The sequence below is a fragment of the Vulpes lagopus genome, chromosome 4, assembly GCF_018345385.1.
Source record: "Vulpes lagopus strain Blue_001 chromosome 4, ASM1834538v1, whole genome shotgun sequence".
Taxonomy (NCBI): Eukaryota; Metazoa; Chordata; class Mammalia; order Carnivora; family Canidae; genus Vulpes; species Vulpes lagopus.
Window position 1 is genome coordinate 106,058,035 of NC_054827.1, and position 25,226 is coordinate 106,083,260.

At 36.7% G+C, this 25,226-nt stretch overlaps 1 protein-coding gene and 1 pseudogene across 3 annotated transcripts in view; both read right to left on the bottom strand.

Moving 5' to 3' along the window:
* MCTP2 (multiple C2 and transmembrane domain containing 2) overlaps positions 1 to 25,226 on the bottom strand; it is a 241,187-nt gene that overhangs the window by 43,855 nt on the left and 172,106 nt on the right. The window lies entirely within an intron of this gene.
* On the bottom strand, positions 6,694 to 7,717 carry LOC121489432 (annotated as a pseudogene).

Genomic DNA, 25,226 nt, shown 5'->3' on the forward strand with positions numbered 1-25,226 from the left:
TTTTTAAGATTTTTATTTATTCATGAGAGACACAGAGAGAAAGAGAGGCAGTGACACAGGCAGAGGGATAAGCAGGCTCCATGCAGGGAGCCCAATGTGGGACTCGATCCCAGGACTCCAGGATCATGCCCTGGGCTGAAGGTGGCACTAAACTGCTGAGCCAATGGGCTGCCTGATTTCATTCTTTTTGATGGCTGAGTAATATTCCATTGTGTGTGTGAGTATGTTTGTATACAACTCACATTTTCCTTTTCATTCCTTGTTTCATAGACATTTGGGCTTCTTCCAAAATTTGGCTATTGTTGAAGGATGAATTATATGATGAAATTACAAGAACTTTAAACCACCTATTAAAAGTATGCTCAATGAGGTGAAGGAGAATAAACACATACAATGAATGATAATTAGTAAATATAAGATGAAAGTATAAAAAAATAATGTAAGTGAAATACTGCCTATCTAAAAAATACAATATCCAAAATTTTCCAAAAATTTAGTGGATATGCTCAGTAGCAGAATTAAGAAGAAAAAGTCAGTGAACACAAAGATATATCAAAAGAAATCTTATCTGGGGCACCTGAGTGGTTCAGTCAGTTAAGCATCCAACTTTTATTTTGACCTTGGGTCATGATCTCAGAGTTCTGGGTTCGAGCCCCAAGTCAGGCTCTGAACTCAATGTGGGGTCTGCTTGTCTGTCTTCTTCTGCTCCTCTCCCAGACTCCTGCCTCTCTCACATAGATAAATAAATAAAATCTTAAAAGAAAACCAATGAAATCTTATCTGAAAGAGAAAAATGTTCGGAAAAAGTGAATGGAGTATCTGTGGTCCGTGAGATAATTTCAGAAGTTCTAACATAGGTCTTTGGAATCATAGAGAAAGAAATAAGTTAAAAATTATGTGAAGAACTAATAGCTAAACACTTTTTTAGAGAAACCCAAGCTGAATACATTTAAGAAACCTGGCTTAGGCATCTACGTTGTAACCACACTTGTGAATAACAAAGGTAACCAAAGAATTTGGAAATCAATTAATAAAATGATACCTTATGTTTCTGAGCATAACTATTTGAATGGACATGGATTTCACATTAGAAACCATGGAGGCAAGGAGACATTGCAACAATTTTAAGGTGCTAAAGTGAAAAACAAAAACAGAAACAAAAACTGTCAACCTAGAATTCTATACCCAATGAAAATATCCCTCATGAATGAAGGTGAAGTAAAGATTTAGATAAGAGAAAATTTAAAGAATTTGTCATCAGTATAACTTCATATCAATAAATGCTAAATGACTTATTCAGAATGAAGGGAAAAGATACTAGATGGAAACTCAAACTTTAGGAAGAAACAGTGAACATGAGAAATGGTGGATACACAGGACAATATTAAAGATTATTTTCAAATTTTATTTTCTTTATAATCCATATGATTGTTTAAAGCTATGCTTATAGCATCGTTCTGGTGGGCTATATAATGTACTTACATGTAATATATATGAAAACTAAAATATAAAAGAGATAACGATGAGTAGATAAATGGACTTAGATGAACTGCAATGTTTCTATACTTTAGGGGGGCTGGTTCAATAATAATATTTACTATCAAAAGTTAAGGGAGATAATACATTCACACATGCACCTTCATCCCTAGAGCCATCCACTGAAGGAATATTGCAGTGAGGAATAAAGAAAGATGCATGAGTTAAAATGGAATGCTAAAAGGTGCAAGAAGAGAAACAGGAATAAGGGACGTAGTAGACAAATGGAAAATAATAAAATGGTTATCTAAAGCAATGATATCAATAGTTATATTAAATCTTAATGGAATAAATATCATAAGCATAAAAAGTAGAGATGAGAATAATAAATGCATGATTTCCTTCTAAAACCAGGGAAAAGGTAAGGATGTCTAGTCTTGCCAACTGTTTTGAGCGTTAGACTAAATATTCTAACCACTTCAATAAGGTAAGAGAAATGAAATAAGCACAAGTATCAAAAAGGAGAAAAGCAAAACTATCTCTTTGTATAGATGACATGATTTTTTTACATACAAAATTCTAAAGAATCTACAAAGCAAATCCTAGAAATTAGCAAAGTCACAGAATATAAAGTTATTTTTTAAAGTAAATTCAATTTTTCTATACTAGTAGCAAAAAAAACCCTCCTGGATTATGACTTTTTAAAATTTTTATTTATAGTAGCATCAGAACCTATAAAATATATAGGCATATAATTTACAAAACATGAGCAAGATCTCTTCACCGGAAATTATAAAAGATTGCATTATAAAATATCAAAATAAGTGGATAGATATGCCACTAGAGTTCATGGTTGGAAGACTCAACATTGTTAAGATGGCAGTTGTCTACAAACTGATCTACAGATGCAAGCAATCCCATTTTTTTTAGAAATTGACAAGCTGATTCTAAATATTATCTGGAAGTACAAGTGACAGAATCATTAAAGCAATTTTAACAAATAAAGCTTGCACTGCCTAATTTCACAACTTACTATAAATATATAGTAATGAAGACAGTGTGGTGCTGGCAAAAAGATAGGCATAGAGATCAATGGAACAGAAAACAGGTCCAGAAATAGATCTACATATATTCAGTTAATTAAGAAAGTTGCCAAGGTAACTCTATCAGAGAAATGAGTCTTTTCAACAAATGGCACTGGAACAATTGGATACATGTGTGAGAAAAAAGAATATAACTAATCCTTACAACTTATCATATATAAGAAATAACTCTAAGTAGATTATAATACTTAAATATAAATGCTCAAACTTTAAAACTTCTAAGAAAACATCTGAGGAAAAACCTTTGCTATCTTATGTGACATTTCTTAAGATACAAAAAGTACAAAGAATAATGTAAATAAAAGAAAAATGGAGTTTATTAGCAGTAATCTTCATTTGCTCTTTGAAAGACACAGCTACAAAATGGAAAAACAAGCCACAAAAAAAGGGGAACAATATTATCTGTACAAATACTGAAATATAACTTGTATCCTAATATACAAAAAAATTCTTACAACTTAACAAGGAGATAATCCAATAAAAACGAGAAAAGATTTGGCCAAGCCCCTCACACATACAGGAATGTATATGAATACCTCAAAGCATATAGAAAGATAGGCAACATGATTATCCATCAAGTAAATGCAAATAAGGACCCCTGGGAGTAGCAATGCACAATTATTAGAAAGGCTACAATTGAAAACACTGACAAGAGAGAAAATATTGGCAGAATGTGGATCAACTAGATCTCCCAAAAACTTCAGACAGAAATACAAAATGATATAACTGATTCAGAAAACCATTTGGAAGTTTCTCAAAAACTTGAGCATACTCCTACTATAATCCACAGCCTTTCTACTCTGAAATGTAGAAATTTAACATATAACATTTAATACATGTCCCACAAAGACTTGTTCACAAATGTTCAGAGCATAGCAGCTTAATCCCAAATAATAGCAACACTGGCATCAGCCCAAATACCCAGCAATAAATGAATGTAATATACCCATTCAATGGAACACTGCTTAGAATTAAAACATCTACAAAATGTCAGAATGAGTACATGAAGCTCTATTTCCTTCATACCAAAAAAAAAGCTTCTTACTCTATCATGTCAGCTTCCTTCTTATACTCCATAATGCAGATGCAAAGGTGACCCAGGCTATATCTTCTCCCAAAATGTAACTTTAAGAAATTGCCTTAAATCTTCAGCTGCAAAGATTTCTTAATTTTTTCCCTCAAAATTTGTCAAAATTTTTATAAAAACAGATACAAAAATATATACATGTCAAATATCAGATGAGGAAAAAGCGATTCATAAAAAGACTCTGTTTTTCTAGGGAAAATGCTAAAGATAGAAATTTGTTAGAGAGAGTCCATGATTCCAAGGGAGCCTGTGATTGACGAACTTAGCCGGTACTGTCATAGACACTTGTACAAATCTTCTACATATTGTTTAGTTAGCTATGACAGGAGAAGAATGTTATCGTACATCACACAAAGTTTTAAAGAACAAATTGTGTTTTCTGCAGGTTCCATTATGAAGTGATCTGTAAATAATTAAGTAATCGACCAATACAATGGCCATTAAATTATCTTCTATACATCCAAGAAGATGCTTCACTTTCAAATATTCTTTTTAGATTTTATTTATTTATTCATGAGATACACAGGCAGAGGGAGAGGCAGGCTCCCTGCGGGGAATCCAATGTGGGACTTGATCCCAGAATTCCCCGGGATCACAACCTGAGCCAAAGGCAGATAGATGCTCAACCACTGAGCCACTCAGGTGTCCCCCTTTTTTTAAAAAAATTAAAGTTTCTTTTTTTTTTAATAGATGTTATTTATTTATTATGAGAGACACACAGAGAAAGGCAGAGACAAAGACAGAGGGAGAAGCAGGCTTCCTGTGGGGAACCTAATGTAGGACTCGACCCCAGGACTCTGGGATCATGACCTGAGCCAAAGGCTCAACCACTGAGCCACCCAGGTGCCCCCTCACTTCCAACTATTTACCTTGGGCCCTCACTTCCAACTATTTACCTTGGGATACCAAATACGATGACACTGCTCTTTTTCCAAATACTCTGGGATATTATCATTTAAAATAATATTAGGATGCTGTCCTGTCCCTGGAGAGTAGATTTAAGACTAGAAAATAGCCAGATTTCATGAAGCCAAGTCTCTGAATAACTCCTAAAAACACTATATTTGTTAAGACAAAAAAAAAAAAAAAAGAACACGCAAAGTATGATTACCAAGATTAGTGTTTGCCTTTTGTGAACTACACATTGACCATGAATGTAATGTTAAAAGAAATTGACAAAAAAAAAAAAAAAAAAAAAAAAAAGGACACCTGGGTGGCTCAGTGGTTGAGCATCTGCATTTGGCTCAGGTTGTGATCCCAGGTTCCGGGGATTGAGTCCCACTTTGGGCTCCCTGCATGGAGCCTGCTTCTCCCTCTGCCTGTGTCTCTGCCTCTCTGTGTCTCTCATGAATAAATACATAAAATATTAATAAAAACATAAATTAAAAAATGGAATCAAGATCCTCATTTCAATATATTTATTTTGGTAGGGTTGCTCATACAAAATGGTGGATTCTTTTTTTTTTTTTTTAATGTTTCTTCTCATAAATCCCTAGATCCACCACTGAGATTAGGGTCAGGTTAATATGATTAATGTTTACAGAGTTTCACCTTGACCCAGTGTTCGTCAGATTAACTAGATAATCTTAAATTGCTATTCTGTGTAGTAGAATAACACAGGATGACTTAAGATGACATAAATACATTAAATATGTAATTAAAAAATGTTCATTTCTGATAGAAAATTACTGGAAAACTTTATATCAAGTTTCAGCAATGAACACTCTACTTTCTAAGTTACTCATTCCTACATCCCAAACTAAACACTGAGTTTTTATTTTTATTTTTATTTTTTAAAGATTTTATTTATTTATTCATGAGAATACACAGAGAGGAGAGAGAGAGAGAGGCAGAGACACAGGCAGAGGGAGAAGCAGGCTCCATGCAGGGAGCCTGATGTGGGACTCGATCCTGGGTCCCCCGGATCACGCACTGGGCCGAAGGCGGTGCTAAACCGCTGAGCCACCCAGGCTGCCCAACGAGTTTTTAAAGGAGAATAAAGAGGTCAAGATTTATGTCATAAATACACTTAATGATTAAATTCAGAGTAAAAATGAACAGGTATCTTAGAACGAAAACAGATGAAAACCAACCCAACATTCACCTTCCTTGCTACCAGTACAAACTCCAACATTATCAGACCACTAAGCTAAAATCATACTGACAAGCAACATCTAAAGAAGCATGAAGGAAGAGCTAGTTGATTTATTTTGGTTAAGGCACTATTGCTTCAAGTCTCAGTAACTTTGAATATTTAAAGGAGTTGGAAGGTGTTTCATCTGCAAAATGATGAAGAGGAGACTAATTTTCAGTGAAAACCACTGGAATGGTCTTTGCCTATGACCAACAAGAAAACACACACGTGCACACGTGCGCGCACACACCGACACACTTCCTCAATATGGCAAACATCAGTTCATTTGTTAAAATTACAATTAAAATATTTTAAAAGTGTCTCCTGAAATAATCATCCAGTTTTTATGAATAACCATCCTGTCAGCACAAGGCATAATTTGAGAAGAGATTCTTATACGCATGATTATTTTAGAATTAAGGCACTGGGTAAAGACGAAACAAAGCTATGCTACTTTTATTCCAAAGAACTCCAAGGTTAAACAAAGAGAAAGTAATAGAAGAATCTGTTTTTAATTTGACCAAGTACACATTCATTGTTCTAACAAATCAGTAAGCAACTTCTTGTCAAGAAAGTGTAACTGCTTTTATTGCTGTGAAAAGAGAAAAAAAGTATGTAGCATTATAATAAAGCAAAATCAGAGTATACAGCAAGAAACACCTCCAGGTCTTCTCATGTTCATTCATCTGATTAAAATTCTCTATTTCTTCCTAGCCTACATTATGACCGTTAGACATGATAGTTTTAATATTTAAGACCTTCCTTGAACTGACTTCACTAGAATTCCTAAGCTACAAATTCTTTCTAAATGTTTCACTACACATTCTAGATTCCCAATCAAGATACACTATTTACAGACCCCAAATATGACATGGTGTTCAGGATTTTGCTTCTGAACAAACATACCCTTCCTCTCATTTATAAAGCTACTCCTTGACCACTTCCTCACCTTGGAAGTGTTTCCTCTTTAACTCATCCCAGAGCACTACATACTAACCTTAACTTACTATCATTGCTTTACTTATGTGTAAACTCATTGTTCATTTTCCCTTCATTAAACATTTGTTGAACACTTGCTATGAATTATGTTGATTTTTAAAAATTTTTTCTGATTCAAAGTAGTCAATTTATTAAATGACTAGATTACAAAAATAATCATGGTAGATACCTTTGTTCATCCTTTTAATAAGCTTATTGATCTGGTCTTCCCTGTTGCCAACATCTCCACCTTCTATAAAGTGGGTGATCTTTTTTTCCATTCCCCCTCATGGAGAAGAAAATTTGAAGGGCCATAAGAAGTTATTTACTTCTTTGAAACATTTTCCAACAGTATAGATCTCATGACTCAGATCCTCCATGCAAATCATGCCATATTTACCAAGAGATTGAGGAATCTATGTGTTACCTACCAGAGCAACTCACTTGTTGATTTTGCTATAACCAGGCCTGTAGATTAATTCATTCACCAACTTCAGATTTGGATACCCCCATGTCATATATGGTTCCACAATCCTTGCACCTTTGGGCTCACACCACCAATACCTCTGATCCTGATGAAAAATACCAATTTGGGTTCTGCAGGTACATACAAGTTGCCAGCTTTTCTTGCCATCCTAGCAATATGATCTCAATTCTGTACATCTGCCTATATCCCTTGTGGTAATGCTTAGCTTTCTCATACATAGGCTTCCTCCTTGCCCTTCAAAACATCTTTTGGGCAAATTTCTTACTCAGATACTTGATCTTCAACTCTGTGAAATTCTTGTATTTCCCCTTAAGGGTTTCTGGAATAGCAGGAACCTTCCTTTACTTCTCTTCTTTACCCTCTGTGGTTCCAGCCAGAGAAGAGCTGAACCATGTCAATTTAGACACAAGAGTGAACAAAATTAGCAAACCAACCACCACCCCTAACAACATCAACAATAAGAAAATAGCCTTAATAGAACCTACATGGTATCTGGGGATGAGGGATGAGGTAAATAAAGCAGATACACAAACTATACATTATATATCAGATGATTAAAAACTGGCATGTGAAAACAAACAAAACCACAACAAATGGGGATGAAAAGAAGGAATATGAGGCAACCGGGGGCAGAGGGTGGCAAGTATAAGTGGGGATTGCTATGAAAGACCTTGTGGAAAGGGGAACATATGAGCAAAGTCCTTGGAGGAAGTATGGAAATCCAAGTCTGTCACGCTTCTGGTCAAAAGGAATAGTAGATTCAAAAGTCCAAAAGTGGGAGTACACCTGGTATGTGTAAGGAATAGCAAGGACCCTTCACCCTTGTGGCTGAAGCAGAGTGAGTAAGACATTTAGAAAGAGAGTAGAAGTGAGAAAGGAACAGGAGTCAGTCTTAAGGGGCCTAGACTATGGCTGGAAAGTCTCTGATGTTTATTCTAAGGGAGTGGCTGAGCTGTTTGTTGGAGGGCAGTGAGCAGAGGGCACTTATGTCAACCACAGTCATGATCTAAGGACAGGGAGAAGGCATTAGAGCTTGAGGACAGACATTGTAACATAATTTAGAAGAGAGGAAAGGAGAACAGATTATAGAAATGTACTACATTGGTGAAGAGGCACTAAATGCGTTTTTCAATAGCCATGCTTACCTAAGGTTTTGCTAGTTGAATATAATGAAAATAAGGAAGAAAGGAAATTTTTTAAAGAATGATCATGGAATTTGAGCTGGATTATTGGCAAGGAACAATATAAGGCAGTAAGGATGCCGTTTAAATACAATGGGTGGACTAACAGATTAGAAGCAGCTGAAGAGGGCAGCCCCCGTGGAGCAACGGTTTAGCTCCACCTGCAGCCTGGGGTGTGATCCTGGAGATCCAGGATCTAGTCCCACGTCCGGTTCCCTGCATGGAGCCTGCTTCTCCCTCTGCCTGTGTCTCTGACTCTCTCTCTCTCTCTCTCTCTGTGTCTAAATAAATAAATAAAATCTTAAAAAAAAAAAAAAAAAAGAAGCAGCTGAAGAGAAACTTAGTGAACTGAGAAATGTTTCCAAAGAAATTATCCAGAATGTAGACAAGAAAGACAAAGATACAGATATAGCAGGTAAGAGATAAGGATGATAGAAAGGAGATGTTCAGGGTAGGGGAGAAAGAGTTAATGTAGAATGGGAAAGAAGCAATATATTAAGATAAAATGCCTAAGAATTTTCCAAAATTATTGAAAGATACGCATAATAGGAAATCAGAGAGAGAGAGAGAGAGAGAGAGAGAGAAAAGAAAATCCTTACCAGGACAGATGAAGAATTTAGGCCTAAAAATGCCATATTAGAACTGAAAAACACCTGGGAACATAAAAGAAACACTTAAAAGCAGCTAAACAGAAAAAAAAATAGCTAAATTGCAAAGAAAAAGCAATTTGAGTGACTTTGTATCTTAGTGCAACAAGGAAAGCAAGAAGACAGTATAACATAAAATTTCAGTCTTTCAATTTAGAATAGTGTATCTAGCAAATTATCTTAAGAGTCAAATGAAGATATTTTCAGAAATACATGAGCAAGTACTTCTTATCACCAAAAGACCCTCATGAAAGTATAGATAAAGAGATTTATTCCAAAGAGAAGGAAAGTGGGCAGCCCCGGTGGCACAGCGGTTTAGCACTGCCTGCAGCCTGGGGTGTGATCCTGGAGACCCGGGATCGAGTCCCACATTGGGCTTCCTGCATGGAGTCTGCTTCTCCCTCTGCCTATATCTCTGCCTCTCTCTCTCTCTGAATAAATAAATAAATCTTTAAAAAAAAAAAAAAAACAAAGAGAAGGAAAGCTGTCTCAGTGCAAAGGCTGAATGCATGAATGTATGTGCTCAAAAGCAATGATAAATGTGTACACCAATCAATATAAACATCGACTTACCAAAAAAAAAAAAAAGGCTAATTTGTGTGTAATGAGACAATCTAGACCTAAAATAGGGGTCAGTAAAACCCATTAATTGGGAGTGGTATAGTTTGATTTAAAGAATTCTAGGATATCCTCGTGTTAAGCTCATATGTTAAGTAGGAACATAAATTTCAGTTTTTCATTATGAAGCTGAAGCTTTACCTCAATCTTTCTGCAAAAGAATGAAACACACAAAAACAAATAAAAGCCCCAAAACAACTATGAAGACTGGAAAATATACCCAAATAAACAAACTCTTCTTGAAGACATCTGAGAGTAATAAATACACCCAGGGTCCATGGAGACAAGATCAAGAATGGAAGACAAATGCAGAGACGAAACTTGGTTTGCTACCACTTTATCTCCTTCAAGGATCTTTTTGTTTTCTTTTCTTTTGTTTTGTTTTTGCCAACTCATTATGTGGGATGGCATAGTGAATGGAATAGCATATTAGAGTTTTCTTCTATTTTAATAATCTAGGGAGCCAAAATTTAGAATACTTTATAGAAACTATGACAGCCAAGATGTAAGAGACAAAAGGAATAGTAGAGATTCAAGCCCAACATTCTCCATGCATTTCTCCTGAGGAATTTACTACTTTCTAAGACATGCTTGCTTCAGGTGAAAGGTTGAGACCAGGCAGAAAGTGAGAACTAAAAGCTTTTGGTAATCTCACTGATTGTGAAGGAAATACTAGGATAGAAGGGCTCTTGTAAACATTACAGGCTTGTATTAAGAAACCTGAAGGGCTATGCACTAAGCGTAGGAGTAACTAGAAATAGATGTATCCTCAAAATTTTTGAAATCCTACCTCTGATCATTTCAACATTAATTGTACCATATGGACTTGTTAGATTCTTATTGCTTCCTCTATATCCTCTCTGGTGGACTACAACACAGTTCCACAGCCCCTATAATATTTTAATAAATCTTATCTAGTATTTAATAAAAATAACTAGTCATGGTTAGGATAAAAAAAGAATGACCAAAAATCAAGAGAAAAACAGATAATGAGAACATGAGGTGATTTAGATGTTAGAGTTATTGGATATACATTTTTAAATAGTTATGATTAATATATACATGAAAATGGATAAAAGCATGCAGAATATCAGCAGAGAACTGGAATTTCTGTAACAAAATGTAATCAAAAGCTAGAAATACTTTTAAAACAGGGTAAGTGAGGGTCGCCTGGGTGGCTCAGTGGTTGAGCGTCTGCCTTTGGCTCAGAGCGTGATCCCAGAGTCCCAGGACCAAGTCCTGCATCCGGCTCCCTGCATGGAGCCAGTTTCTCCTCCCTCTGCCTGTGTCTCTGCCTCTCTCTCTCTGTTTCTCATGAATAAATAAATAAAATCTTTTTTTAAAAAAAGTGTAAGTGAAATGTAGAACTCACTAACTGAATTTAATAGCAAAACAGAAAAAAGAAGATTCATGAGTTGGTGTATTGGTGAAAACATCTATACTTTAAGCAGAGGTAAATACACTAAGAAAATACAGTAAAAAAGCCGTATGGCACACTGAGAAAAGTTTAAAACTAAATTTGGAATCCAGGGGGAGAGAGCAAAGAGAGAATAGAGAAAAAGCTATAAATGATACTAGATGAGAATTTCTCAAAAGTTACAAAAGATGTAAAGTCACAGATTTAAAGACACTCAACTATAATGAACAGAAAAAAATAAACACATGTAGGTTTTTTTCAGAGCAAAACTGCACATAACTAATAACCAAAATAAATTTGAAAAGTAGACACTGGGTGGGCGAGGGGGGTAAAAAAAAGCATTTCCTCCCAGTGAACAACAATCAAACTTGACAATTAGTCTTCAAAAAAAAAAAAAAAGAAAAGATAAGAACCAGAAGACAATTGGAAAGAATGTATATAAGATAGGATTTACATGCTCCTTAAAAGTTTGGTGAAATTTACCTATAAAGTTGCCTTGGCTTTGTGCTTGTTTTTTGGAAAGATATTAAATTACTCAATTATTTAATGGTTTCAGGGTGATTCAATTCTCATTCTTTTTCTGTCACTTTGATATGTTGTTCTACAAGTTTTATCTATTTCATACTTTAACACTTTAAGCATAAGATTTCATAGTATCCTCTTAGGTTTAATCTCTGCTTAATCCAGATTAGATCTCCCTTTAATGCCTGATATTGTTTACTTTTGCCTTTACTCTGTACACTGAAAGTTCTCAGAAAATAATCAATTTTATTAGTTTTTTTAATAGACAATTTATAATTTTATTTCCCCTTTTATTTTACACATGGAGTCTACTTCATTGATTTTGCTCTTATTTTTATTTCTAATTCATTTGGCTTCATTTTGCTGTAATTTTTCAATGTCTCGATTTTGACGGTTAGCTCATTAATTTTGCGTCTTATTTTTCAATATTGGTTTCATCTTGTTTTGTTTTTGTGGAATACAACATATCAATTCCAACTCTTATGTGCAAGAGCAAAAAAGCAAGAATAGCCAAGCCATTCATGAAAATTAAAAACAAATTAGAATCATGTTAAAGCCAAATGATGTTTGTGTAGCACGGGTATGAATATAGACAAGAGACCAAAGGGCCAGCCCACCCACATATGGAAATTTGATCTATGACTCTGTGAAAATTGCAGATCACTGGGATTGAAGATGATTCAAGAACTGGTACTAGATTAACCAGGTAGCCAGAACACAACAATGAAATCAAATCAAAAGTCACTTTAAAACTTTAATATAAAAAGTAAAACCATAAAAAAGTAAATATCTTTATGACTTTGGGATAGGGAACAATCCTCAATAATGACACAAAATGCACAAACCACAAAAAAAATAATTGATAAATCTGACATGAAGTATAAGAATTTTTTGCATCACAAGTTCATATAGAGCAAAAAAAAAAAAAAAAAGCCATAAACTTAGAGAAGATATTTCTATCACAAAGAATTTCTATCTAGGTTATATAAAACATTTCTACAAATCAATATGAAAGTAGTGAGTAATGAAGAACAAAAAAGAGCACAAAGGCCCCAAACATATGACTCTTATTTGTAATGAAGAGAATGCAAATTAAACACCACCAAGGTACGACTTTATACATCAGATGGATAAAATTTAAAAAGTCAGAGAATCCCAAGAGTTTTCCAAGATGCAGAACAATGATAAACTTTCATTTGATGTCTGATGGTTCAATTACTTGGGAAATGGTTGGCATTAACTAAACACAAGGTGTAGATCAGATAACCTAGTAACTCCACTCCTAGGAGCAGTGGGTTTCAACATCAGCATGCATGAGAAGTACTAGAGAGCTAGTTTAAATCAGGTTGCTGGATTTATCCCCCAGAATTTCTGGTTCCAGGTTTAGGTGGGGCTCAGGACATTACATTTCTACAAAGTTCCCGGGTGATGTTGCTACTGCTGTCTAGGCACCACACATTCAGAGCCATGACTCTAAACTCTAGTACGTGTCTAGCAGATGAAATGTATCTTCAAGAACACTCTTCATAATGGCCAAAAAAATAAAAACAAAAACAACCCAAACCAGGAATTAATCCAAATGTCTACCAAAAGTATGAACAAAATAATTTACTCATGGGGTCACCTGGGTGGCTCATTTGTTTAAGCATCTGACTCATGATTTCAGCTCAGGTCATGCTATCAGGCTCATGAGATCAAGTCCTGTGGTGGGCTCTGTGCTGGCTGTGGATCCTGCTTGGGATTCTCTCTCTCTCTCTCTGCCCATCTACCCCCCCAGTCTTGCTCTCTCTCTCTCTCTCTTAAAAAATAAAAATAAAATCGTAACAGGCGCCTGGGTGGCTCAGTAGGTTAAGCATCTGCCTTCGGCCCCAGTCATGATTCCAGGGTTCTGGGATCAAGTCCCACATCAGGCTCCTTGCTCTGTGGGGAGCCTGCTTCTCCTTCTCCCTCTGCTGTTACCCCTGCTTGTGCTCTCTGGCTCTCTCGGTCTCTGTTAGATAAATAAAATCTTTTAAAAATAAATAAAAATAAATAAAATCTTAAAAGATGCTCTCCCTCACTCTCTGCTCTTCCCTCTCCTGTGTGTTCTCTCTCTCTAAATAATAATAATGATAATAATAATAATAATAATTTACTCATAAAGTTAAATGTCATACATAATGGAGATGAACCACAAGGATGAACACCAAAAATGATATTAAATGAATTTGCAGGCCGCAGAGTAAGACCCTAAAGTATCATGTGATTGATTTGGTAAAATCTCCAAAAAACAGACAAAACTGAATTACACTGCTAAGACAAATATACAAAACTACAATGGATAGTGAGTGAATGACACAACATTCGGTGTCACCATTACTTCTGGTGATGAGGGATGAAGAAGGATTCGATCATAAAGGGGCAAAGAAAGGACTTTTATAATAATGGGAATATTAAATTTTTAAGTTGGATGATAGGCACCCAGGTGTTTCTTCCTATTATTCTTTAAATTGTACACATAGACACATAGTTTTATAAACTCCCTTGTATATAAAATATACTTTATAATTTTTTTAAATGGCAGGTAACTTACCACTAGAAACAACAGGTATGATTTTAGAAATGCTATGCATTTGAAGCCTTGTAGTTGAAGGCTCCCAAGAAACCACTCTTTTTGGTTACAATTGCTGCCGACAAAGAACTGATTTTGGAAATGAGAAAGGCCAGGGTGGGGAATAAAGAAGGAAAAAAGAAAAGACAGAAACCAAATAACACACACACACAAACGCACACATACACACACACAGGACCTAATGTGGTCATTATTGTTTGCCAGTTTACAACCTCTGCCCCAGATTACTCTAATACACTCTCTAACTCATATATTATCATAGTATTTTTCTCTACTTCCTAGTTCTCCATATCAAGGTCAAAGTAATAACCCAAAGCTTAGTTCTCATTGTGGTACATTCCTGCTCAAAGCTTTATGTCTGTCCACTCTGTAGAGACAGAGTCTCAAACTCTTAATATGCTATTCAAAGGCATCAAATCAAATATGGCCCAAACTTATATTTACTATTCTTTCTTTCTCCTACCATGTGTTCTATACTCCAGACACAAAATTTTACTATTTTTAAAAACTGCCTGTTTTCCTTCTCAGTGCTTTAATCCAAGTGCCCTTACAAATGTTCTTTTTTTTTCTTTCTCACTGGTTGCCCTGTTTGGAACAAGCCATTATGTTACCCAGTGTTTCGTAATGCCTGATAATTGGTTCTATAAATCCCAAGTAAATGTATTCTGCCTGGCACCATGGTCATTTTGTTCAAATTTTACTCTTTAAAATCCTAAAGCATATATAATTTATTATCTGTATTTCTTATAAAACATAGGATAATGTCTTGTATGTAATAGATACTCAAAGATGTATTGAATTGAAACAAGAGTTAAAATGAGCCTTCAAAGTCTAACTGAATCCTTTGCATTTGAACAACTTGTCACCCAACACTGCAGTTGTGTGATGTCACAACATAAGTCAGCTTGTAGTGGTCTAGGAGGGCAGACCAGGAAGCCCTAAATCAGAATCCAAACTATGGCTTTATACAAAGGCAGAATGATAGAACCTGAGATACTCCAGATGCATGAATCACAAATATCCCCCAGTGCAGCATCGCTCATGTGAACATTTGCATGTGGCTTGAAAAGGGTGAGCAGGAGAAAGTTCTGGCTAATGGTTTATATCCATTCTATACCAATTCCAAGAAAGCCAAGGTGGTCAAATATACTCTAGGCTCCAAATCAATTAAAACTGCTGAACTGATTAATCAATTCAAACATCCATTCAATCAACATTCATGGAGTGTTTATTGTGTATGGGGCACTTGTTGCTATTTTTTTTTAAAAAAAGGAATAAGACACTTTCTGTCATCTAGCAGCTACTGGCGTAAACTATCTCAAACACACAGGCACATATACACATGCACACACACACCTAGAGATGCTCATCATGTCTTATTTACATATGATTGTAAATAAAAATATCAGAGTATATCATTATACATGATCACACAGTAATCAAAATAATATTTTAAATGAGAAAATAAAATTGTTAATAATTAAATTTGTGGTTGAGTTTGACCATGGAGCTGAGTGCTCTTAATTACCATGCCATACTCTTTCCTGTTGTGTTATTTCTAACAGTTCTGGGGCAATTACATTTTCTTTTTTTTTTTTTTTTAAGATTTATTTATTCATTAGAGACAGAGAGAGAGAGAAAGAGAGAGGCGTGTGGAGACATAGGCAGAGGGAGAAGCAGGCTCCTCACAGGGAGCCTGATGTGGACTTGATCCCAGATCCCAGGATCACAACCTGAGCCAAAGGCAGGTGCCCAACTGCTGAGTCACCCAAGTGTCCTGAGGCAATTACGTTATCTGACATTAAGCATTTATTTAATGGTGCTTGGGACATACTCATTTTGATTAGCTCTAAATCATGGCTCTCTCTATCCTAGCAGTGTGCTCTTGGAAATATTGCATAACCTTTTTTCATCTCTAAAATGAAAAGGGTAGTATCTGCCTCAAGTACTGTTGAGAGGACTCAAGGCCAATGATGGAAGGGAGGAGTCATCATCACTGCCATGCTTCTTCAAGCAGATGAATGACTGAATCCAAGTCAAAGAACAGTAATAAAAGCATGAAGAAAGCCAGTTGGAAGAAAAGGTTTGTTGGTCTTTATGTCACTAATTATTTCTGTGGAAAAGCACTCAGGCCATTCATTGGTTCAATGAGAAGACATTTACTCAATTATTCCTTTGTGTTTGCCCAATGCTAGAGAGTGATAGTGCTTAGTTTAGACTTTCTCTTTAGTAAAAGAAAGCACAAGCAAAAGATAGGATAGTGGTAAAATTTTAAAGGCTTCTCATGCCTAGAGATGGAAAGACACCAATTGAGCTGGATCACAGAGAATTGAGGCTGGAGATAAGGGTGGATACTGAGGGGGAGTGTCCAGAAAGACCTATATGCCATACTAATACGCTGAAGGTGTGATTGTAAGCTAAACACAAAAATAACAGGATTGTATATTTAACCAGCTAATTTTGGTAGCAGAGTACCCTTAATTATGGGAATGGAGTTATGAAATGAAAAATAGTAGAAACTTCCAGGAAGGAACTGCAATAGCCCAGGAGAAAGGGCAAGATAAGATCAGTTTTGTCTAGGATGCTAAGGGCTGTTTTACAAAGATACCAGGCTTTTGTGGTGCCTGGGTGGCTCAGTAAAATGTCTGACTCTTGATTTTGGCTCAGGTCATGATACTGGTGCCCTGGGATCAAGCCCCATGTTGGGCTCCATGCTTAGCAGGAATCTGCTTTAAGAATCTCTCTCTCCCACTCCCTCCACTCACATTTTCTCTCTCTCTCTCTCTGTCGCTCGCTCTCACTCTCTCTCTCAAATAAATAATTTTTCAAATAAGAATCTAGATTTGTATTGGTTCGCTAGTTGTGGTTTGGATTTTGATGAATTGTAGGAAGCCATGTGGGGAAACAGTATGGATTTGAGGCCCAGTTCCACTCATCCACTCATCGGGAATTACTTCTGAGTTCTGAACAACGCTTGGAGTCATTCTTGGTCTCCTCATCCCTTTGGCTTGGCCTCTGAAACTATTCCACCCATTCCTCTCCCTGTTGGGGTTCTTATACCCAAGATCTGCTCTGTGGATAGGCACACAGCTTCCTCCTAGATGTAAAGCCCTCTGTCATATACCAGCAGCTATGAGGGAAGCTGACTGAGCTAATCAAATAAAAGAAATATTTCAAGATGCTGATAACATGTGACTTTTGTACATTTGTAACTGCAGTTCTCTCAGCCACTCTCTGAAATGTCCACAGTCCATAACCTCTTCCCTCCTCCCAAATGTATGCCTCACTAAATTACTTCCTATGCAAGGAGCAGATGCTTACTTCATTAATCCTCATCCATCAGATAAGCAACATGAATGAAGGACTGAAATGATGGGCCTCGTTGTGGTAGGAAGAAGTATGGTACCTCAAAAGATGACCATGTCCTACTCCCCAGAACCTATGAGTATGTTTCAGTGCAAAAGTAAACTAAGGTTACAGATGGGAGTTAAGGTTGCTAACCACCTAACCTTAACATAAGGCGATCATCATGGGTCACCTGATTCAGTCCTGTGTAATTACAAGGGCCAGTCCTTACAAGTGGAAGGTGGAGGCAGAAGAAAAAAGCCAGGAAAAGATGTGAGGGCAGATCAAGGATACAGTGATGGCATGTGAGTAACACAACAATGTGCCCTTTCTGGATATGAAGATGGAAGAAAGGACCATGAGCCAGGGAACATGGGCAGCCTCTATAAGTTGGAAATGGAAAGGAAACAGATGCTCCCCTGGAGACCCCAGAATAGAACATAGCCCTTTCAGCATCTTAATTTTAGGCCAGTGAGACCTGTAGTACACTCATGTCCTCCAGAAATATAAGATAATAAATCTGTGCTGTCTCAAGCCACTTAACATGTATGGTAGTTTGTTTGTTTTGGTAGTTTGTTATATCAGCAACAGAAAACCAATAAAATTGCATAATGTGAAATAGGGAACATACCTAGGGAAATTGGAAAGCAAATTCTACACCTTTGGAAGGAACCAGGGTCTAGGAAGGGATTTGTTCCTACTGATCTAATCTCCACCTTGAAAGAGGTAAGGGGACTAGAGAAACCCATCATGGAAGAGAGAGTCTGGCAAACATCAACTCAGATTAGGCCCAGAACTGAAATGCCCTTCCCCGCCCTGGCCCTCCTTTTTCCTCAGTCCTCCAATAAAAACTTCTTATCTCAACCTGTTCCTCTACATCATGCTCTGGTTGGTTGAGATATATATATATATATATATATATATATATATATATATATATAGTATTTATGTATATGTTTCTATGTATAAATACAGAAGTATTATTTTCTGTTGTTAAAAAGTCCTGTGTGTGTATATATATATATATATATGTATACATATACATATATACATACACACATTTTATATATACATATACGTGTATATATATATACACACACACACACACACACACACACACACACACATATATATATTTATAGTTACAGAATCAAGCCTTGTTAGCCATCTCAATTCTTGAGCATTGAAATATGCCATTTCTGGTGTTCATCAGCATTGCCTTTGGCTATTTCTACATGATATAAAATGGTCTGGTCAGTTCATTGTGGGGGGAAACACCAAACTGGGCATCTTGCCATATCTCTTAAAGACAAAACTCTATCAGATAGTCCCAGTTTTGTGTGGGAATGACACTACCTGATAATTTGCTCCCGGTACTTTTGCAGAAGGACACCTGAATTACATGTTTCCTACTTTTATTATCCTCCATGACTGTTGGAATAAACAATGTATATAATTTTCAAACTTTCAATTTCATAGTAATACTTTTCTATATAAAAGAACATATGGATACTTCCATGGATGTATGTAGCTAATTCCATTCTTATTTCAGAAGTCTATACATAAATCCATATAATCCTAAAATTAACTATAAACTGGAGACTTTTAGGCTGTATTCTTCTAGACATGGAACTTTTTATTTTTATTTTCCCTTTTGAATGTATTACGAGACCTTTTTTAAATTTACAGATTCTTATCCATTCATTCATAAGAGACACAGAGAGAGAGTCAGAGACATAGGCAGAGGGAGAAACAGATGCCTTGCAGGGAGCCCAATGCGGGACTTGATCCCAGGACCCTGGGATCATGACCTGAGCCGAAGGCAGATGCTCAACCACTGAGCCACACAAGTTCCTCTATGGAACTTTTTTTTTTTTTTTTTTTTTTTTTTTTTAAGATTTACTTACGAGAGAGAGAGAGAGAGAGAGAGAGAGAGAGAGAGAATGCACACACAGGCAAGCGAGTGCTGAGGGAGGGGCAGAGGGAGAGAAAAAGAATCTCCTGCAGACTCCATGCTGAGTACAGAGGCCAACATGGGGCTCAGTCCCAGGACTCTGAGATCACAACCTGAGCTGAAATCAAGAACCAGATGCTTAACTGACTGAGCCTGTAGGACTTTTTAACAACAGAAAATAATACTTCTGTATTTATACATAGAAACGTATACATAAATACTAAATATATAATCCTTTCCCCCCTTTAAATATGAAGTATTTATTAAAACCCATCACTGTCACATTTGTATCATAGTACTGGTCACTCTATACATTTCTCAATGATATTATATAAATGGAAAATTGTCAAACGATCACCTATGGTCCACTAAAAGTCCCCACACCACTCATAAAGCCAGAACAACTAGTTTATAAAGTAGGAGAGCACTGAACTAAATGAGAGAAAGCAACTAATGGGCAGTGACTATCAGCTTTTTCCTGGAATCATCATAATCTCATGTCTACAATCAAGCAATAAATTTTTCATTATGCATTTTTGCAGAACCTGGTAATTGAGCAGTTGAAAGTCTGATTTTGGTAAATATATCTTTCAAAATCATCAGCAAATTCTCTAGTCTGATTGAAGGAAGGGAAGACAAACCCTCACACATTTATTTACTCTCCATAAGCTAGATATCTTGAAGGGATCAGGGTAAAATCCCCTTACCTACATGGATGAATGTGATTTCACAGGAGTAACTGTTACTATCGTGGGCCCAACCACAGCAGAAGTCCGATGGGGCTCTAATTGTACTCTCAGGGACAAAGCCTTCTCCTTCTCAAAAGGCATTCTCTGACTTTAGTCACATGAACATCAGGCTCTGATTGTGACTAAAAGCCTAAACTTCACACTTATGACAGACTCCTTCATGTTCATGGAAAGATTAGATCAGAATGAATACAGAAAAAAAAATGGCTTGGGGTAATAAAGCAAGTGTATCTAATTAGCATTAGTGTGGTGATCAAGTAAAGCAGTTCACTGTATTAAGTTACTCTGCTTGTAGCTTCATTTCTGGTGCTAAAAGAAGTAGGCTTGAAATCTCTTCACATTAAGCCTGCGATAGCTCTGTACGTATTCTCTGGGTTTAAAACAGACTAAGGTGCTTTAATTCAGGAACCCTTCATTAGTGATTAAGGAGTAATGCTCTTTACAGAAAAGTACAACCCCTTTAGGAATCCTATTGAGAATGCCTTAGATGGGAGGCTCAGTGGTTGAGCATCTGCCTTTGGCTCAGGTCGTGATCTCAAGGGTCTTGGGATCAAGTCTCACATTGGGCTCCCTACAGGGAGCCTGCTTCTCCCTCTGCCTATGTCTCTGCCTCTCTCTGTGTGTCTCTCATGAGTAAATGGAGAAAATCTTAAAAACAGAAAAAAAAAGAATGCCTAAGAAGGTCTCCCATTACTCTGAGAGACCACCTATTTTCTTTATCAAAAAGAAGACTGTTTACATCAGAGCCATATGTACCAGCCATGAGACACAAACATGAAGCCAGGTTTGGATCCTCCTCTCACTTAAATATGCTGTTAGGAGTCCTGAAATTATTTTGATCAGCAAGAGTCTAAGAAGCTTTCCTACAACACTGAGATATTACTATAAACCAGGAAGAAACCCAAAATTAGGGTCTTGAAGTATGTACACACACACACACACACACACACACACTGCTATCCACTCACACCCAGTCACTCACTCAAACAATCTTTTGCTCACCAAAATAAAAGTTCAAATCAAAACCCAGCACTGACAAATTCAGCTTTTGGCCTGTTATGTTCAAAATCTGTTGCATCATGTAAATAAATGTGCCCAAAACAACCACCACCACAACACAAATTCCTGAAACAACAATGATCCTATTTAAAGATGCTGCTTGAATTTTAATGTCTTTCATTTCAAACCAAAAATAGTAAGTCTGATGACATAAATAGAAAATAAAGCCTTCCTCAAGCCCTTCTAGGATATGACCTGTTAAAACATAGAATGAAAATAGTTGAAAGTCGCTTTAAAAACCAAGAGGCAGATGTTCAGGTAAAAGCAAAGCCAGGAGATTGTATATTTTAATAAAGCTATTATATGTGCAGCCCCAAATCAGGAGTGGCATAGAGGCTAGGGTATGTCTAAACCATCACCACCTGTTTGCCCTGAAAAATCAATTAAAGTCACACTTTCAGAGTACTCCCCTTCTAACCAATAAAACTTAGCCAGCTTCATCGAGAGAATTGAGTCTCTCAGAGGGAATGTACTTGAAACCTGAATCCTCAGTCTCACATTCCTGCCCTGCTTGCATTCGTAGAAACTAACCACAGTAAATCTAGCCTTCAGGAGTAATGGTAGAAATGAGAGGAAGAAAAAGACCAAAGAAAGAGAGAGAGAGAGAAAGAGAGAATGAGAGAAATCCTTATTTCTACTGGTTTCATCCTGAGAATCATACTTCTTCTTTTGGTGAATTCCAGTAATTTCTTCAAAGGCTTTTTTTCCCCTCTTTTCTTTTTTTTCTCCTACAGAATTCTGTGCTACATTTTCTGTGCAACAGAAGAGATCCAACTTTGCAAGTTGAAAGCAAGGGCAGGAAAGCCATCCCAAGTGTTTTAGTAATTAAACGAATATGCATAATGAACCATATGCCCAAAGGGCCTGTTCTTCATGTGGGCCAGATTTTTGTTTGAATTTTTAATTTTTATATACAGATGAAACATTCAGTGTAATCTACCAACAGTGTGAGAGAACATGCAATAAGAAAAAAGTGCGAGGGACAGTCCATGTAGGAACAGAACAGGAGACACTAGAGAAATTCTGCTCTGAAGATGGTGATTCAAATGTGTTTTTTCCCCTCTAGCAATTGTTCTTGTCATCTGCTCAGAGTCTTCAGGAGACACATATAACGAAGACACTGACAGCTTTATACAGTATGAGTAAAATACAGTGCCGTCAGCCGAAAAGTGTGAAAATCCCATGGGACAAACAAGGATTTCTTAAAAAAAAAAAAATCCTTCTACACCCATCATTCAGACTACCATCTTGAATTACAGGGAATCCTCCCAAGTCTCTTTTGGAAGCTACATAAATATTATATTGTAGGCTCTAAGCCACATATATTAGTTATTTGAACTGATCTAAGAGGAATTCTTAACTCTCGATGCAACCATGCATGGGGGTAGAAAATGCTCAGGATGAAATGCAAGCATGTCCTCTTCACCTCACAACAATAAACTCTACAAATTTAAGGATTCAATATGCTTACTCAAATATCCCCAGTATTTCCTAAACTAGTCATGGAAGAACTGGCAAAAGCTTCCTTTAAGCTTTTCAGTGTCATTTTGAAAACATGGAGTTATAATCAAAGCAACAGAAGAGATATAGAGTCTGAGAAAATTCCTTATATCAGCTCCTGGACACACAGGATGGAAGCAGCATTCTCTAATGCAGAAGAGAGCTTTTTAAAAATGTGTTTGTACTACATTTGAAATTTACAGTGATGGTCTGGACAAAGTCATCAGGTCCTTCAGATGGGTCAATCTTGTAAATGCCTAGTTCAGGATAAACATTTCAGAATGGGGTGTGTGTGTGTGTGTGTGTGTGTGTGTGTGTGTGTGTGTCTGTGTGTGTTGGGGGTTGGGTGCAGCACAGAGGAAATGCTAAAGTTCACTATCTTCCACATTTTTAACTGAAATAACCCAAATGCAAGACGCCAACACCAGGCCTTATGGCGCTGAGAAAAGATTACAAAAACAACTCTGATCAAAAAATCAACGTGAAGCCTTAGACTCTTTTCAGCCCCCATTTTGAACAGAGATATGCTGTCATTTTCATAATGTAAACACCAGAAATGGAATGCAAAGCATTTAGAGAGCAAGTAATAATGGAGCTGTAAATAACATCTCTCATTGCTTTCACTCTTAATTCAGAGTTTATGCCTTTGACAATGGCTAGGTTACTTGATCTACTGGTCTCAGTGGAAAGCCAGATAAACTTCAACTGCAGGCAGAAGACAAAAATTGACAAGGAGCGTCACCTTTCCTGACTGTTTAAATCCTTTAAGGAAGTGTCGGAGCAATTAGAGAGGGAGTGTAATCTTTGCAGAGTGCATTAACACTCTCCGACCTCCCAGACAATAGATCAGACCTCAGACACATAATGCTTCCCTAAGGCTTTTTAGCCAGCATATTTGATCTCTTAGTTACTCTATGTGTTACTATAGGTATCATCCACATAGAAGGCATTATTCATGAGTACTACTGTCCACTAGGTCTGACATCGGACTGTGATCAAGCAAAAGCAGGAAAATCACCTTAATCCTCTGTGTATTTCCTGTATCTTTAAGATGGAGAAGAGGGGAGGGAGGGAGTCTAGACTTCTAGAAATAGTCTTTCACAATTCTATTATTTTTTAAAGCTACAGAGTCTGTTCTGTAAAAGTGAGTGACAGTAGTCCCCCTTTATCTGTGGGGGATACCTTCTAAGACCCCCTGTGGATGCTGAAACCACACATTGTACAGAGCCATATATGTGTGTGTGTATATATATACACACACACAATGTATACACACACACACACACTCAATGTTTTCCCCATACATACACACACACACACACACACACACAATGTTTTCCCCATGCATACATACCCATGACAAAATTTAATTGATAAGTGAGGCACAGCAAGAGATTACGACAGAGACTAATAACTAGTAGCAAAACAGAACAATTATAACAACACGCTATAAGAGATGTTGTGTGAATGTGGCCTCTCTCTCAAAATGTCTTTTTATAGGTCCTCACCCTGGCTCTTGTGCTGATGGAAGATGATAAAACATCTACGTGGTGAGATCAAGGGACGTGAATGATGTGGCACTGTGACGTAGTGCTAGGCTATGATATATCACACAGAGGATCATCTGCTCCTGGACTGCGGTTGACATTGGGTTAACTAAAACCAAGGAAAGCAAAGTTGCGGATAAGGGGAGACTACAGTAGTTGCATTAATATGGATAGGTCATTAGATGAGGATGGGCTGCAGGGAAGGGACACAATCTCTAAAACATTTGATTCTTTTTGTCTATAAAATGAACTTCATAATAGACTCACTGAGAAAGACACTCTGTGTGATAAACAGTACTGTAATATGCAAAAGAAAGCTTGGGGCAGGATCAAATAAACTCCTTGTGCTTCAAGCTTTTAAATCTTCATCTGTCCTACAGGTTACATGTCAGGGCACACTGGTCAGGCAATAACCTATTTCCTGATGAACACATCCTGTTCCAACTGCTAATCTCACAGTGGAAGCTTGGCTTTTACCATTTATTATAAACATTTTCAAGAACTGCTTACCACGATATATTTTTTAATGGATTAGATTTTGGTCTGCTGCTAACAGAGCAGAGAACTGAATATTCTTTATACGAAGACAGCAAAATAGGTTTTCTGAGAGTCTGACTTACTTTCCACTTTTCTCCCTCATGAGTAATTGGAATAGCAATTGAAACAGAATATAAGAAGGCTAGGTTTCTTTTCTGTTCTTTTTTTCTTTTGCTCCCTCTTCCATTATAAGAAATTCTGTATCCAAGCTTATGGTATACAAGACCTTATTGGTTTTGAACTTTATCACAAGACTTAGTGAAATGGTCAGAGG